The 18,649-nt window shown below is 33.4% G+C and overlaps 1 protein-coding gene across 1 annotated transcript in view; it reads right to left on the bottom strand.

Annotated features, from left to right (window-relative positions):
• Nucleotides 1-13,612, bottom strand: part of LOC125061213 (serine/threonine-protein phosphatase rdgC) — a 142,926-nt gene extending 129,314 nt beyond the window's left edge. Inside the window, exon 1 of the mRNA XM_047666469.1 lies at nt 13,467-13,612. The gene's annotated coding sequence lies outside the window, so the exon portion shown is untranslated. The remainder of the gene's footprint in view (nt 1-13,466) is intronic.
• Nucleotides 13,613-18,649: the final 5,037 nt, after the last annotated feature.

The following is an 18,649-nucleotide window of genomic DNA, read 5'->3' on the forward strand; positions in this document are numbered from 1 at the left end:
TCTGTTACAACACGCAGCGAGTGCGTACGTCGAACGAGAATGGATTCCTCATCCACAAAATCGCCACCGGCATGGATAAATGAAAAAGTAATAGAATTAATTGACCTTTATCAAGCACATCCAATAATATGATGGATCATAAAAATAAAAATTTAATAGCTGATGCATGGCGCACCATTCAACAAAATATGGGAATGAATTTCTCAATTGAAGATTTAAAAAAAAAAGCGAGAATCGTTAATGAGCACATATCGCCTTTACAGAAAGAAAATTAGTGACTCTACTCGATCTGGATCATCAACAGATGATATTTTTCTTTCTCCGATTTATTTTAAAGCAATAAATTAATTGAAAATAAATTTCTCAGTAACAAATATAAATGTGCATATGCTATAAACGCGCTCAGAGCAGTTTCGATTTCTGTATCGGACATCTTCACATTGGCCCTGACGGGACAGAACTAGTTTATTAGCCAACGTGTGTACGCCTCACCGAGTTTGCAGTCCAACGTTGGTACGAGCGTTGGGACCCACATGTGGAGCCGGCGTAACACGCTCGATGCGAATGCTACATTACACCTTGTAACTTTGGTCAGTTCCCACCTTTATTCTGAGCCAGTATAAGTTACAATCTATCAATTCTAAAATACATGACAGATTACTATATCTGTTTCATGATCGTTTGTCAATCTAATAGGCAAGTAGGTGATCCTTCTAGGCAAGCCGGTTTCCTCACGACGTTTCGTTCACCGTTCGAATGAATGTTAAATGCGCATATAGAGAGAAAGTCCATTGGTGTACAGCCGGGGATCCAACCTACGAAGCCAGGAATGAGAGTCGCACGCTGAAGATACTCGGCCAACACTGCTCTTAGGCGGTAGGCGCTTAACAACGCTTTTTTTAAATTAAGACCTTAATAACATTAATCTTACAAAGTAGACAAGAATCGCCTAAGACGATAAATCTCTTTGTTTACGACACCGTAATTTGTTTGCGAAACACGACAAACGTCAGACAGTTTGTACCTAGTTTTCTATGACACATCTAATTAAGGGTAAAGTAAAAGTGTACCACAAAGAACAGTTCGGTGGTCAATACACAATTTTGTACTAAAATAATAAGTCCAGAGTGCATACCTCGTTTCTATAAAGGTTGGTCAAAAAGTCGTGCATCAAACGCAACTAGGGGATAGATGAGGTCATCAGCTGCATAAAAAAATCTACGGGAGGTCCCTAAGCTCAACCCCTGCAGAGTTATAATGTATTTTGCGTTTTTATAAGAAAATTGTTTTTTTTACTAATTCTTATTTAAATTCGAAAAAATCTACATCCTTTTTCATAATATCCACTAGATTGGTACTGATTATTCCTTGCGTCAGACATACTATTATAGTTGTTTATTGAGTTTATTAAAGATAATATTAAGTTATACGATATAACATTTTTTCAAATCATAAGTTTTTGTTTACTTCGGACCTCACTGTGAAAAAAATGTACTCTACCGAAAAGTGATCATGTATTACAAGTTTTGGCGCATTTAATAGGGATTCTGAAAAGGTATTACACATGGCCATGAGTCACTGTAATATCTATCTAGGACGAAAAAACACAACACATTGATCTTATATATTGATTGTATATCCTTACCAAGAAGTTATTCATAGTACAATTGTCAGTCGTAAGTACATGAAATTGTATTCATTTGGGAACAATAAGAGGTTAGACTGATAACCTTCTGATACCATGCTTTACCATAGTTCACAAATCGCACAAAACACTCACAACAAAATTATAAAATTGAGGGCGTTTAACTAATAAAATTAAAACTGCTGTTTCTTTAATATAGTCTATCCATGTTCTAAGTTGTCTTCTTCTTTTTCGTTTGCTGTACCTTGGGCACCAGATCAGTAATGTTTTGCTCCACTTTTCTGTTACGCATGTACGACATATTAAAATAAACCTCTACGTCTGGTATAAACGAGATTCTCTCATAATAATGTAATATTTTTTTATAGAATTTGGGGCAAACGCAAAGTGTATGAGTGTATCCGTTGTAACACCCTAACGCCCGAACCCAATAATAAATCCACAATCTCCGATTGAAAACAATCTGAGATCAGACCGTGACAGTCGATCGATCTAATATCTGCATCCCAATAACCAAAAGCTACGAAGACTATCCATTTTTGGCGACGGATAGAATGGAATGTCTTCCCTCTTTGACGTTCCATTTTACCGAGTTTACACTCATATTTGATAATCAATGTAAACCAAATAAAGGAAATAAAACTGTAAAATAACATTAAAATATACAAACAAAAATTTAAAAATTAAAATTTAAAACATAACAAACAGCTTTTTTTAATTATTTTAAAAACTGGTGTAATTAAAATCTGTTAAAATAATTAACTGTTGGAATCGATCTTTCGTTTAGCATTAAAGTAAAAAGTAACGCCTACTGACAATTGACAATCTTACAAAAAAATTTAAACCCTTCAATGGGTTGCTGGTTCTACATGTGATCTAGGATAGGAATTATGAGCTTTTAAAGAATCCGCATTTTCAAATCGCACATCGCATCAATATCGCGTTTTTATTCATAAAATCAGGTCAACTTGGAATTTTCCTTTGAATAAACCAGATATACAGTTATATTTTAGAAAATTCTTAAAAGAAATTTCACACATGGGGGATGAGTGTGTTCTTTAAAGCCTTAAATGTATAGTAGTTTTATAGAACATTTAACATCTCATTTGAAATCGACATGTGTCAGGCACAGAAGAAAACTTTGATACTTGCTTTAAAAAATCCAAGAAACAGATACAATCCTAGTCCAAGAATCAAAAAAGTGGACCAAGCTTTTTAAATTAGTTTTGATTTTCTTTTTAATTATTTTTTATTTTGACGTGACAACGTCTTATTCGATGGAGCCGGCTGCACGCACGATAAAACATGACTCATGCGGCGTTACCTCGCTCTGAGGCGTTCCATTTAAGGCTTGAAGTGCAAGCGAGAGCGCGGAACGAGCGACAAAGAGGCGCAATCGGCCTCCGCGTTCGGCAGCGTTCGTTCGTTAAAAAATTGACATAATTGTATTTATGCGTACAAATAAATGTAACTTGATCAATTCAATTGTGATTTCCATTTACCTCCTTCTCTATTAGACCACAAGCCCATGAACAAAAAATACCTGTGAAATGACCCAACCTGAATTACGCTTAGAAGGCTGTTACTATATCTGAAAATAGCTCTGAGCACTATGCCGTCATTTCTGAGCGGTACATGTGAGTACGTGAGTGAATGGACTTTCTCAGGTACAATGGGGGAATTTCGACTAATTATTAATGTACGGCTTTGTTATAAGTGTATAGATGATTAAAAATAAATGTCGAAAAACCTAGTGCCGTACAAAAGTGATGGTGCCGGAAGTCGGTGCAAATTTTTAATTCGACGACAGTTGCAGAAGCAATATAGGTCATTTATTACTGTACGGCATTTGTGTGATTCCTTTTGGACACATATACAGATACTATACCCGTAAACGCCGTACATATTTCCAGCGGAGCGGTCGAAAGCCAAGGGTCGGAACCCTACCCCTACACCCATATAACCTAAGGTAAAGAAATCGAACCGGCTTAAATTAAATTTTTTTTAATTTCGATTCCATTTCCAGACGAGGCAAGTAGTTTTAAAAAAATCTTTGAATGCAGAATTACTAATTTTTAAAAATAACATAAAGTCTTCTTTTAGTAAAATACCCTACCCTATCTGCGATATTTAAGGTACTTTCCCTTCATGTCTCATAACTTTGGGACGCCCTGTTATATATTTTTATTTTTGTTAAAAATATTTTTCCTTTACCTTAGGGTATATGGGTGTAGGGGTAGGGTTCCGACCCTTGGCTTTCGACCGCTCCGCTGGGAATATGTACGGCGTTTACGGGTAAAGTATCTGTATATGTGTCCAAAAGGAATCACACAAATGCCGTACAGTAATAAATGACCTATATTGCTTCTGCAACTGTCGTCGAATTAAAAACTTGCACCGACTTCCGGCACCATCACTTTTGTACGGCACTAGGTTTTTCGACATTTATTTTTAATCATCTATACACTTATAACAAAGCCGTACATTAATAATTAGTCAAAATTCCCCAATTGTACCTGAGAATGTCCATTCACTCACGTACGCACATGTACCGCTCAGAAATGACGGCATAGTGCTCAGAGCTATTTTCAGATATAGTAACAGCCTTCTAAGCGTAATTCAGGTTGGGTCATTTCACAGGTATTTTTTGTTCATGGGCTTGTGGTCTATATAGCCATACAAAATATATATCAAACAAATAAAATTAAAATTTTCCTTTGAAAAATGCAACCATTCCATCAGTATTTTCTATCTATCATCAGTAAACCGGTTAAGAATATGGGAAATACTGTATACGTGATTGTAAATATGTTAAATAAAAAAGTGGATGAATACTGGATTATTTATATTGATATAAGAATAAATAATTCCAATATTTAACAAAGTTTCACATTGGAGCGAAGAAAAGTTACTAATTGCATTTCATTCACGGCCACGGTCGGCCGAAGTTTCTGAATATCAGAGGTCTGATTTAATGGCCCATTTAATAACTTATTCTTAGATTTATATTAAAGAAGTTGATTTTAACAAACACATGAAATTAATAGGAGGTCGCCATCTGATTATGATTTTCGAAACACACTAGGAACGTCTAATTTGTAAATAATTAATTCGTATTACATTTTCTAGATTTTAGACAAATTTTATTATTTTATACATTTAACATATAATATGTACATGTATTGGACAGTAAAATTGAAATGACATAATTTTTATTAATCCTAGCGTGAACATGACGTCGATTTTCGCTAAGAAAGCCAAAGTGTCGAAGAGAATCAGTCATTTACAATATAATGATTAGCATCAATAAAAACCTACTGAACTGTTTACTTAATTTATTTGAGCCTAGAGCCTAAAAAAGAGTGGCGGAGAGTTTATTGCCAGTTCTTCTCTTCCGTTCTATGCCCTTGATTTGAGAACTGGCAGTAAATCTAAAATTAGAAGCATTTCATAAAAAAATTTTTTTTTGACGCTCATAAATGTACATTTGCGTTACCTATATGAATAAATGATTTTGACTTTGACTTTAAAACTTAATAAACATTATGATAATTTTTTTTTTTAAAAAGACAATTCACACCAATTGACCTAGTCCCATGCTAAGCTGGTGAAGCTTGTGTTATGGGTACTAGGCAACGGATATACATAGAAATACATATTTAAACACCCAAGACCTAAGCACAACACCAAATGCTCATCACATCGATGTTCGCCTCAGCCGGGGATCGAACCCGGGACCCATGGATTCGCAGTCAGGGGTACTAACCACTAGACCAATGAGTCGTCATATTGTAGATCAACAACTTTAGAATTTTGTTTGAGTTTAGGGTAATATTTGGAGTCGAAGATTTTTAGCTCTTTAATTAGAAAATTAATAAATCAGTAGCGCTGAGTGCGCACATAGACAGAAAGTCCATTGGTATTAAAAAAAAACTGCGTGCGAACAAAGTACCTACACATGTCAGAAGTGAAACTTCTTTGTAAATTCATTATTGAGAAATTAAGCTGCCCAAATCCCATAATTTAATTTTGCCAGTCTTTCTATATCAATGAATGATAATAAGGCTAATTAAAAACCAGAACTAAAATTAGTTGTTGTTATGTTTATAGAAATTAACAACTACCAAATAACATAACAAATTAATTATTATCATAATTTCTAACTTATGTCCACATTTATATTAAATTTTTATTAAATACATTTTTATTAAATAGCCTGGGTCTATAATAGAAATATATAATATACTAGCAGACTCGGCCAAGCGCTGCTGTGGCTAAGGTTTCTGTTATATTACATAGTAGTAAACTATTCAAGGGAAACTGTAGGAGAACACCAGTCATGGAGACCACCGTGCTTCTTTCGTGGTTATTTACCATTAAGTTGTAGCTAACGTTGGTACTTTCAACTCAGCGCCATCTGTTAGAATGGTGACTGTTAAATAATAAACAAATAATTTGCAATCAAATAATATTGCGGGTATAAATTAAGATGTAAGCTATCCTATCTTTTAAGTTGGATCAAACTGCACACGGTGTGCAAATTTAATTTAGAATCGGTTAAGTAGTTTAGGAGTCCATTGAGGACAAACAACGTGACACGTGATTTATATATATTAAGATATATTATCTAGAATAAATAAACTGGGTCTTAGCAAAAAAGGTCTTGGTTCTGCCCTTATACATATTAAACCAGCAAAAAAATGGTAATTTAGTTATTTAATAAAATAATAATAATATTGATATGTATCGGTCTCAATCGCTCTCTCCCTTTTCTTCGACAAAAACGCTGCACATCTTCGTGACGTTCCGTAAGATACGCCTAAAGAAGTTTCACTTTAAAAAAATCCGAAAAACATTCTACAAACTTTAAAGTCAAATTCCGTTAAGGGCCAAAAATCACAAGTTATTAAGCAATTCGTTCACGCGTTTCGGCAATCACATTTTCCAAATGATTTGGCAACTCTTGGTGGACTAATTTTAAATTGTAATCTACCTGAGTCAACGCTCTCAGCTAACACTCAAAATAAATGAAGATCGACGACACATTTAATAATAATGCGTTACAACTCTTTATGGGCGTAACTGTTTTTATAATATTTAATTGTAGTTATAATTAATTGCCAAATTGTAGAAATTAACTACGAAGTTTAATGTCTAAAGGAAGATAGAAAAATCTTAATACGCTTACGATGTGATTTATAGAAGATATTTAATTTAACTAACAATTATGAGTGGGCTTAATATTTTATTGAGAAGTGATCTGAATATATATATAAATAAGTGGCGCTACAGCCTTTTTAGGTCTGGGGATCAGATTTCTGTATCTGTTTCATGATCATTTTTTTGTCAATCTTTAGGCAAGTAGGTGGTAAGCCTCCAGTGCCTGATAAACGCCGTTGACTTTTTGGGTCTAAGGCAAGCCGGTTTCCTCACTATATTTTCCTTCACCGTTCGAGCATATGTTAAATGCGCACATAGAAAGAAAGTCAGGTGTACAACCGGGGATCGAACCTACGACCTCAGGTATGAGAGTCGCACGCTTACTCTGCCAACACTGATTATTAAATTATGTAAATAATAATTATTAGTAATTCAATAAATCATATGTATTTTTTAATATAAATAAGCAATAAATGATATTAATTTTAAAACACGTTAATTTGAACTTAACTATAATATTGATTTGCGTTCTTAAAAAGATAATTCTAATAAAATTTGTAACTAAATCTTTTCCGTTGCTATAAATATATGATACTTATCAATGATACTATTAATAACGTATAATAGTTTCGTACTTCGGCTCGATTCTCGGAAAGCGTATTATCAAAATTAATTAAAGTAAAAAGAAGTTCCTCTCGCATCTATCAAAAATACACCTTTTAAGAACTAAAAACAGCCAATTTCAATTTAATTAATCTAAACAGCAATAGATTAATTAAATTGAAAATTAACCTCTCTTAGGTATCCCCGTACTATATACACTATCTAAAGTTAGTAATTCTTTTTTGGGAAAAGCAATACTCTTCTTTAATAAAATCCCAGAGGCTCTTTTATCTCTGCCTTTTAATAAATTTAAGAAATGTATTAAAGAAAAGCTGTGTAAAAAGGCTTACTATAAAGTTAACGATTATCTAGTTGATAAAAGGGCCTGGGACTAGTGCTACACAGGCTACTTCTAATTAATTTGCGATATTTGTTTTAAAATAAGTGTTGTTTGATAATTTGCTATTTTAAAAGAGTACCGAGAGTTTTACGTCGGCTTTTTCTCTCGGCCTACACCCTCTGTCTTCTTTGCCGATGATAGGGATGTCTACCTATTCAAATTTAAAATAAATATGTGATACCTGTATCTTATGTTCCATAATAAACATTATTTATCAAAAAACACTTACAGACGTATAACAACCACAAAATAACACCATAATATTAACGACGCGATTACAGATAAAATATTCATACTAACAATAGAACAACCCGCTTCGATGACGCAATTTTCTAATCACATTAAAAATGCATTTAATGAAACGGAACGCTCATTGCTCACGTAGCGATTCTGGCACTGTTTCAATAATTTTCACTTTCACGAACTATAACTGTTTATTTGTGTCCATCGATTGTAGTGTTAGTTAATTTTAACCTAATAGACCACTTGATACCAAATTATGTTTAACATTATTCATTAATAGATTATTCTAGTTTGTTCAATAACTGTTTGACTAATCTTACTTATTGGAACGAAGTTCCTTATCGCGCGTTGTGAAAGGGGGCTAGACGGAAAAAATTCTTACGAAAAGTTGTCACGACACTTTTTTGCTATTTGCTATTGTAATACACCGGTTCTCGTCTGATCACCAAAGTTAAGCAACGTCGGGCGAGGTCAGTACTTGGATGGGTGACCGCTTGGGAACACCTCGTGATGTTGGCTTTTTTTATTCGTCGTAAGATTGGTGTCGAGAAAATCTATCATACTGTTATGATACCAATTAACATATAAATTAATCGAAAGGAATTTCGTTCCATCCGGGTGTCATTTGACACCTCTAAAGTTTTTTATTATAACTTCGTTCAAAATAAAAAGAAGTTATTTAAATTATCGCGGATGTAATGGGCTAGCAAGCGATCTCTTCCCGGCTAACAAAATATATATAATATAAAAATATATAATCTCCAATGAATAATATGTTAATTGTCTAAAATATTTAAATTTGTCTAAAATCTAGAAGTTTCTTGAATAAGATGGACAAGGAAATTATCAATATTTTATATTACATAAAGTATAAAATTAAATTGTCTTTTTTAACTTTAATACGAATTAATTATTTACGAGTGTTTTTCAAAAATCGTGATCAGAAAGGGACCCGCGATTAAATTCATGTGTTTGTTAAAATCAATTTATTGAAATTAAAATACATTTCCTATTTCATTTAGTTTACATTTTTGACAATTGACAACCATAGAGTATAGAACACTGGATTAAAAACTTAAATCTAACGCATATGCCTTTGTATTAGTAACATATCTTTATCAAAATAGGTCGCATGTTGGCTAAGTTATCTGTTAGGGGGACGTTTCTATGGTAATTTGTGTGCAGGTACCTTACCTATAATAAAATTTACATAATGGCGCGGAGATTATAAGATTATGAATATGTCGTAATGGAGATATTAAAAACATCATAGCCTCGATATTGTCTGCATTACCAGTATTTATCTTTACATATAAAATTCTACTGTACGTGTGTATGTCACTAAACTCCTCTTAAACGGCTGGACCGATTTGAATTATTTTTATGTACGCGCAGATGGCGCTGCAGTCGGTACTTTCATACTTTGTTAAATATTCTAATCGCTTGAAATATCATGCAGGACAACGTCTGTCGGGTCCGCTAGTTTCATACTTCAAGAGAATTAAATGAAGATTTAAATCTACATTTTTTTTTTTTTATGTAATAGGAGGCAAACGGGCAGGAGGCTCACCTGATGTTAAGTGATACCTCCGCCCATGGACACTCACAATGCCAGAAGGCTCGCAAGTGCGTTGCCGGCCTTTCAAGAATTGGTACGCTCTTTTCTTAAAGGAAAATAAAATAAATAATTATTCATTTACAGTATGCACAATTTAAGATTATAAATTCCTATTATCACAAGTATTTAGATAGAATGAAGCGCAAAATAAAATTCAAAATTCAATTTAAAAGTCAAACAAATTTTAACAGAACAAATACATTCTTTTCAACAGTCTATCGTCAGTGCTATAAATAATGTCTAATAAATTCGTCTTGTTAAGACGTTTATTGAAAATATAGTCTAATTTAAGTATCCTACTCACAATAGAATCATACAACGAATAAAATTTTCCTCTTTAAATAATGGAAGTAGGTTTCTGGAAGCAGAACTTGCTTGCCAAATTATTTAATGATTCACAATAATTAGAAATCGTGACAATTTTTTATTCATTTACATTACAAATTCACATTTGTGTTTTTCTGTGATTTACCTCTAGAGTTCGTATCAAAAAATTACACGTCAAATTGGGAACTTCCTTCAGTTTTTAAGTCGGTAAAACGGCTAAACTTTTTTTATACTTTTATAAATATATTTCTGATTTGTATATAGCACATATGGTATAGGAAATATTAATCTTAAGTGACACCCATGGACACTCAATGCCAGAAGGCTCGCGAGTGCGTTGCCGGTCTTTTAAGGATTAGTACGCCCTGTCTTTAATGACCCGTTGTCGAATTGGTTCGGAAATACTTCAGTGGGCTCATCTGGTGGTGCGCGGCAATATTTTAAAAACCCTCAGTTGGAACGACGGACGTCGAGGTGATATATGTATTTCCAAAATATTAAAAAAAACATGTGTGTGTTAGAAGTTATACTTCTTTTACGTAACAAGATAAAAATCTTTTTAAAATTTTTATTCTACGTTTGTAGCGAAACGAAACTAAAAATAGAAAAAAGGTATTTAGGTAATACATTGAAAGTTATCTAATTTAAGTTTATTTAAATATCACAAAAAAACCTAAAATGTTGACTATAGCTAACTTCAGGGTGTCGGTTTTTTGTGACGGTGTGCGCCGCATAGTAAAAATTTACTCTCATCATTTTTCCCTAACGCGCCAAAAGAAGTTATCAAAAATAAATGTCCAGCTGAGACAGACTAGTTTTGTAATCAAATAACATTAACGTTGTTCAACGATTAGTACGATACACAAACGATTGGGTACAGGCGCCCCTTGTAATTTATTGCTGACACATTTCTCGCCCCGCGCGACGAAACTATTCATCAATTAACTCCCGATCAATTCATTAAGAAAACAAGAGTAATAGAAAGCATAACAGTTATTGATGAGTGGAAGAACTTCTCATTGATAATTGAAAAGGGCAGTAAATCTTCAATCGCGAGGAATGCTTTAGAAAGAGAATAGGGGTCAATCTCTCTATCCTGAGTAAACTGTCCGTCGCCAACGATCGCTAGTACTGGTTTCTTTTAATAATAGGGGAGCAAACGATCTTACGGGACGCCGAATTTAATTGTTATTAAAATATTAAAAGTGTCTTAAATTAATACAAATTATAAATAAATTTAATTCATTAATTCTTCGATAATAAAAACACGTGGCATTTTAATTTACAATTCGTCATTTGAGATTTCAATAAATTATTTTGCATAAAATATAAAATACTAATATTTCACAATTTTTTTTACGAAATTTTAATTTTAAAAATAGAATTTCTTTAAGGTAATTCGCCCTTGTCAATCAGTCTCAATAACTCTCTCCCTTTTCTTCGACAAAAACGCTGCACATCTTCGTAACGCTAATATTATTATTATTGCGTTTGATCCGTAAATTTACCCTCATGCGCCTAAAGAAGTTTCATTTCAAAATCAAAATCAGTGGCGCTACAACCATTTGGATCTCAGACTTCTGCATCAAGTAAGTGATCAACAATCTCTGCCTGACTCACGCCCGTGTTTGGTGTAGGGCATGGTGGCTTCGTCACTGTTTTCACCGTACGAGCAATTGTTAAATACAGTTATATAGAGAAAATCTTTTGGTGCACAGCCAACAATTCATCACCTCTTTGTTGAGCAGTCTTGGTCTAGACTGCTCAACAAAGAGGTGATGAATCCACCTTGCAGCTTTCAAGACCTTTTCAAAGCTCTCGTTGCAACAGCTTTAATTAAATTCAAATTCAAATTCAAAAATCATTTATTCACGTAGGTAACACAATGTACACTTGTGATGCGTCATTAAAGAAATACATATTAATGCTTCTAATTTTACATTTACTGCCAGTTCTCAAATCAAGGGCGTAAAACGGAAGAGAAAAACTGGCAATAAACTCTCCGCCACTCTTTTTAATCGCCATGTTCTTTTTACACAACGTTTGTAAGGAGCTGCAACCATTACACCATGTTCCACGTGACATCTTAAGTAATTAATAATAGGCAAAAAGCATTATGGTTCGAATATGTGAGTGGTTATCGGAGTTGAGGATGATCAAAGAAACAGGGATCCGACTATGAGAATGACATGAACTGATCAAAGGAAAATGCAAGTCAAATGTGAGGTAGCACTTACTGGAGAAAGGTCAAGGCTAAGAAAAGGTATATCGAGTTTTATCTCAAGAGATTAGAAGTTAATATCCTCGAATTCTGATGCTAAGCCTTTTGATATTTAAAAAGAAGTTTTTGAGTTAAAGCCACAGTTCGATAAGAGTTTATTAAATAATTCAATTGATTGAAAATATTACTGATTTTAATAAATAAATCATTTTGATATGGCGTTTCATTCAATTATTAAGATTAGCGCACGTGCATGACTGTCATACTGTAATATTATTCTTATTCAACAGTATCATGCATAGTCTGTGTGTAAAGGACATTAGGATAAAATCGTCATAGTCGTAGAATCTGACAAATAGTAAACCTACAGGGCAGCCATTTCAAAATAATATAATCATGTTAGTTTTTGTCATAACTATTTTAATTCATCTTCTGTTACTTTACCGACTGATTAATGTGAAATTTAAAACAGATGGATTTTTTTTAATGTAGCCGTAATATTTAGTCAATGTAGTATCCAAATATGATAAAAGTGGATTTTGGACTTTTTTCAAATCCGATATTGTTTTACGATCATGACGAAATGTTCTCGTGTATGTATGTTATCCATCCTTCAAATTATATACTTTAAAGTGATACTGTAAATAAGTGTTTCTATCGCATTTCCCAATATGAAAGTAATTAGCGCAATTATTTCTCCAATTGACCAGCTTTGTCCAATTCAACGTGAAATAACACAGTCGTACAATTTAAAATTCAAATTTACTCACAATAAATTTTGTTTTGCGATGCATAAATATGATATTCTACATTTATAAATAAGCTTATTATGAGATAATCTTTATTCTCTATTTACACAAATAGAAATACTAATAATTAAGAAATTATACTGGCAAGAGATAAAATAACTCAATACCGTATCCACATAACAACGCAATTGACAATAGAGTAGTATTTATAAATATTATTTGCGGCATTTTTTCAACATAGATACAAAAATAATATTGTCATTGGTCTACGCAAGTACATATAAATAAAACCTCTATGACAGATATAGACACGAATTTATTACATTATTTACATAACTCAACGTTTCGAGTGCAACAGTCGCGGTCAGCGAATCTACGACCTATTAACGAAAAGATATTAAAATATAAATATCTGTATTTCACCACTGCATTTATTTAAATCTATAATATTGTTAAATGATATTTCGTCTTTATATATTTTCGCATTAAACAATACTTACGTTTTCGTCAAACTGAAGAAAACAATAACTAAAAAAAACTCACTTCACACGTAATACTAACTTTAGAATTTTCCGAATCAGAGCGATATATAAGAAACGCTACGCCACTTACAAGTATGACGTCCCGCGAACGACTGCCGTCTCTTTGGCTGAAACTGAAATTCACGTTGCTTCGGACCACAGTAGCTCAGTATATTTGTACTACGTCGTCTACAGTTTAAATATTCAGTATTTTAATTTTCTTTTTAATATAGAACCTATTTGATGTTTTATATACCTTGCTTTGATAAATAGACTACAGAATATTCAATTTAAAATATCCGCAACAAACTTCTAAATTATTAGTTATATATGGCACAGGAGGCAAAATCGCAGGCACTTTAAATACAATACTTACTAACCGCTGCTCGTAGACATTTGCGTATGAGTTGGCCATCTAAGAGAATGAAGAACGCCCTTTTCTTGTAGACTTCTGAGTTGCTTCGCATGAAAATATATCTACTGGTAGCTGGTTCCGCAAAGAGATGCTCAGCAAAAAGGGCTGTGTATACATAATGTCGTCCGGAAAATTGGTCACTTCTAAATGTCGCCAAAATATATAATAAATTTATCTTAGATTAGCTAGTTCTTTACCTTCACCAACGTGAAGAACCTTGTTTATTTATTTCTTGATTTTCCGTGTAGATGCCGATTTTGCCATGGTCGCTAAATATCCTTAATTAAACTATATAATATAGCCATAGCGGTATAACACTCTTTGGTTCTTGATCTGAGACCCAGAGATCATCTCATAGACAATTAGGTGTTCGTCTTTCTGTAAAGTTTGCCTACACTGTACGTGCAAAAGATAATTGTGCATATCAATAAAATATAATTGTAATTTTAGGTGTTTAATTTGTTTTTAAATTAATAATTATAATTTTAAACAGTAATTTATTTATTTCGTCATCCTACAGCTCACAAAAATTATATATAACTAGCTGGCCTGGCAAACGTCGTTTTGCCATGTATATCATTTTTAATAAAAAATAGGGGTTGATCGTAGAGGGGTGAAAATTAGGGGTTGTATTGTAATTAATTAATAATTAATTGTAATTAATGTATTTTTTAATGTTGTATCATAAAAATAGAAATTAAAAATTTTGTCTAAAAAATAAAAATAAAAATTTAGACTAGGTGGACTACCCCTAACATTTAGGGGGATGAAAAATAGATGTTGGCCGATTCTCATAGATACCGGATAAGCACAAAAAATTTCATCAAAATCGGTCAAGCCGTTTCGGAGGAGTATGGCAACGAAAACTGTGACACGAGAATTTTATATATTAGAAAACAAGCAATTACACTAAAAATATAGCTAAAGAAAACATAATATATACAAAAAGATTCAAACATACAAAAGGGAAAAACATTCAATACATTTATGTAAGCAATACCTAATTTGGCTATGATGTGTGATGGTGTAAAAGTGAGGGTAAGTACGTGAAGGTGTGTATGTGGGGTATGCTCATGATGCGGGTGATTTTGCGCTATACTCTCTTAATACTCCTTTTAAGCATATTCCGCGATAGCTTAAACAAGTCAAGGCTTAAATATCGTTGTATGTCCGGACTGCGCGATACAAATCTGATATTTTGCATAGTTAGTGATCTAATGTGAGGGACATAAAACAAGCATTGTTAAGTTAATACAATACATATTACAAAGAAACTTTATTGATAAAACCTTATTCTATTGTTTCATTATTTTACAGACGCTGATACACCAGGTCATTCTTATGTGGGTATTTCCTTTCATTAATGTGTCAAATGGAAGAGCCCACGACACAGGGAATTCTATTGTGGGAGTTCGTGCACTTTCTCTTTTAACGAAACATAATTTTTATTATGTGTAATTAAGTGTTTTTTTTTTCTTTTATGTTTTTACAATGTGCGACGGAGAGCTGCCTTGCGATTCTGTAACTCACTGTTCGAACTCTCACAGCGGTTTTCACAGCGGCGGTCGCGCTCAAATCAGTCGTAAAGCAGTCATTTTACGATTTGGCATTCTGATAAACAATGCCAATTGAGAGTTCGAAAAGTGAGTAACAGAATCGCAAGGCTGGTGAGCAGCTATCACAATATCTCATGATCTATTAATGAGATTTGTGAACAAAGATATTTTAGATATTTTTTCATTTTTTGCGTAGTAGCTTCATCGTGCAACTCATTCCAGACGTGAAACGGCGTGCCTTAGACTCAAGAAAGTGGACGGCATGTGTCAGGCACATAATGCTGATCACCTAGTTGCCTATTAGAAAACACAATTGATCACGAAACAGATACAGAAAACATAGGCCGAGACCTAAAAGGTTTATAATTGTCAGTAGGTACATAGTATCCATCATATCACGGTATCATCCATGTATATTACGGTAAAGCCTGACCTGGTGATGGAGTTTTTATATTGTGTTTTAACCTTACTATCAAAACAGCGTAAGTATGATTAAATCATGGTTATAAAGTTTTTTTTTTTACTTTTATTTTATAGAGATGTATCTGTTTTTGTTTCTTAAATAAATAATGCAGCAAAGTCCAGAACGGGCAGCACAGATCCTCGGTCAATTGTTTGTAATATATGAGGATTGTAATGTATCTGTCACCACATTAACATTTTTATTTTTTAATATTATGGTCTTGTAAGAGAGTGTGAGATGTATGTCTAACCCTCTAAGCCTTAGAGCCTTAGTAAGGCAATGCGAAAACTAAAATAGCTAACTAAGGGTAGACTAATAGGGTATACTATAATTAAGAAACCTGACTTAATGCTAATTAGATTTGGACATCCGGAAGTTGGATTACTTACGGCCAAAATTAATAATGTATCCTCAATCTATGATTATAACCAATCTTGGACTGATTCATATCTAAAGACCGATCTCCAATCTGCATGCCAATAAACATTTCTACTATCCGATTGATTATTTGACAAAAGATTGACAGCAATCTTTTGCGTGATCCTTGCCTCTCGACCGCGTTTCGTATAATGCAATATGTTGTGTTCAAGCATACCAAAAGTTTGCTGTTTTTGGAACGAAATAAAATAAGTAAGACTTAGGGTCTGTTTCACAATGTATGGATAAAGTAGCAAATAGCTATGCAACGTTTTGTTTGTTTTTTTGTTACGAACAAATAAAGTTACAAAATTCTATAGAAAAACATAGAACCTTAACCTTTTTGCTGGTCATTTAATATTACTTGTAACGAAACGGGCTGTCATTTTCATATGGTATTATTGTTTGTTAGGTTATTGAGTATTTTAGTACATATTATTACAAATATAAATTTTCTCTGAGTAGTTTGTGTATGTTGTTTTTGTGATTCGAGGTTGGTTCTTTAACTTAAAAAAATGTCTACGCAAAAACGTGAAAGAAGCGTCAATTTCAGCCGGGAAGACGTTGACCTTCTGATTTCGCTTGTTGCTGACCATAAAAATATATTAGAAAATAAAAAGAGTGACTCAGTCACCTGGCAGGAGAAAGAGCAGTGCTGGAAGACGCTGGAGGCGCTGTTTAATAGCACAAGTGGGGTAAACTTTCGCAGTGCTAAAGCTTAAAGAGGGCTACAAGAAAAAAGTTTGCCTTGATACATGCTGAAACATATCGTACAGGAGGTGGCCCTAGTGCTGCTACTCCTCTTACCCCCTATCGAGGAAAATGTCAAAGACATGATATTGTTGTCTGTCGAAGGAAATGAAAGTCAATTGAAAGGAAGAGCTCCTAAATAAGAGAAAGCAATGGGCATTTGAAGAGGAAGAAAGAGAGCATAAAAGAGAATTATGGGCCATAGAAAAAAATATATTGTTAAATAAATTAGAAAAATAATAGATTTTATGCCTGGAGCGAGGATGTATTGTATTAAAAATTTGTATTTTTATTTAAATAAAAGCATTGAATTTTTATTTAATTTATCTCAAAAATGTTGTAATTTATAAAATATTATAGTAATAAAGCAAAATAATCACTTATAAGATGACTTCGCCCACTTGCATTTCCCACGTTGTCAATTGCGCTTTGATCAATCAATCAGCTGGTTCATCTACTTGTTGCAGTAGTTCAAAATGTTCATCTCGCATATCAATAGCAATATTGTGCAACACTGCACATGCCACTGCACTGCACATGCCACCGGCTTGTACACGAGATACTTGAAGCAAAACCTTTTTTGACAAACCGATTTTGGGGAACCGATTTTTTCCAAACACCATATTATGTCCTTTCCACCACATTTCTGCTTCGTATTTGAGATTCGTTATAAAGATGTTCTGCTGGAGTCTTGAGGTTTTGAAGTGGAGTTAGTAGGTAGTATCTATAGTAACAAATATTTTTGGTTGTAGCTAATATTTAAAATTTTTTTACAAAAGTTGATGAAAAGATGAAACTTGCAAGAAGTCATATATGATAGACATCACTTTGTGTAAAAGTGTCTCCAAAGCTTCTTTTGTTAACCTAAATCTAAATGTGAATTCGGCGTCATTCAGGCTCTGGATATAATAAATTCTTGTCTTCTTATGTCTTCGCACAGAAGTACGTTGTCTTCTTCCATCTTCAGAATTACTATCCCAATCGGATAATTACATTTAAACTTCCAAATCACTATCACTAGAACTGGAAGATGACGAAGATGAATAAATTTTCCCAATGAATATTAAGTTAGGTCGCAATCCCAAACCCAAATCATACGAGTTTCACCGATAGCAATCCGAGATTGATTTGGCTAATCGAAGCCACTGTCAAAATGGACAGATAGGTTGTTGGCATGAGTAAACATTCATTTTCATACAGAGGGCAATCTTCAATCTCTTAAGGTGGGAACTGACCAAAGTTACGAGGTGTAATGTAGCATTCGCATCGAGCGTGTTACGCATCGAGCATGTACGCGGTGTTCTAAAATCAGCGTAACATGCTCGTCAAAACTCTTTGCTCCACTTTCGCCGCCAGTGTTCACGAGATGTGATAGTGATAATGTTGATATCTTTCATCCTATTTAATTATTGTTTCATCCAAATTAAGAAGAAGAAAAAATGTTACTGGACATAAAACTTATTTAAAAACACAGGCGTATGAGGTGGTTTGTTATTGATTGCAATATTAAAAACCAAATGATTACTGGACAGTATAAAAACTTTGTACGCAGGTCTCAATT

This window comes from Pieris napi, chromosome 23 (assembly GCF_905475465.1).
Source record: "Pieris napi chromosome 23, ilPieNapi1.2, whole genome shotgun sequence".
NCBI lineage: Eukaryota > Metazoa > Arthropoda > Insecta > Lepidoptera > Pieridae > Pieris > Pieris napi.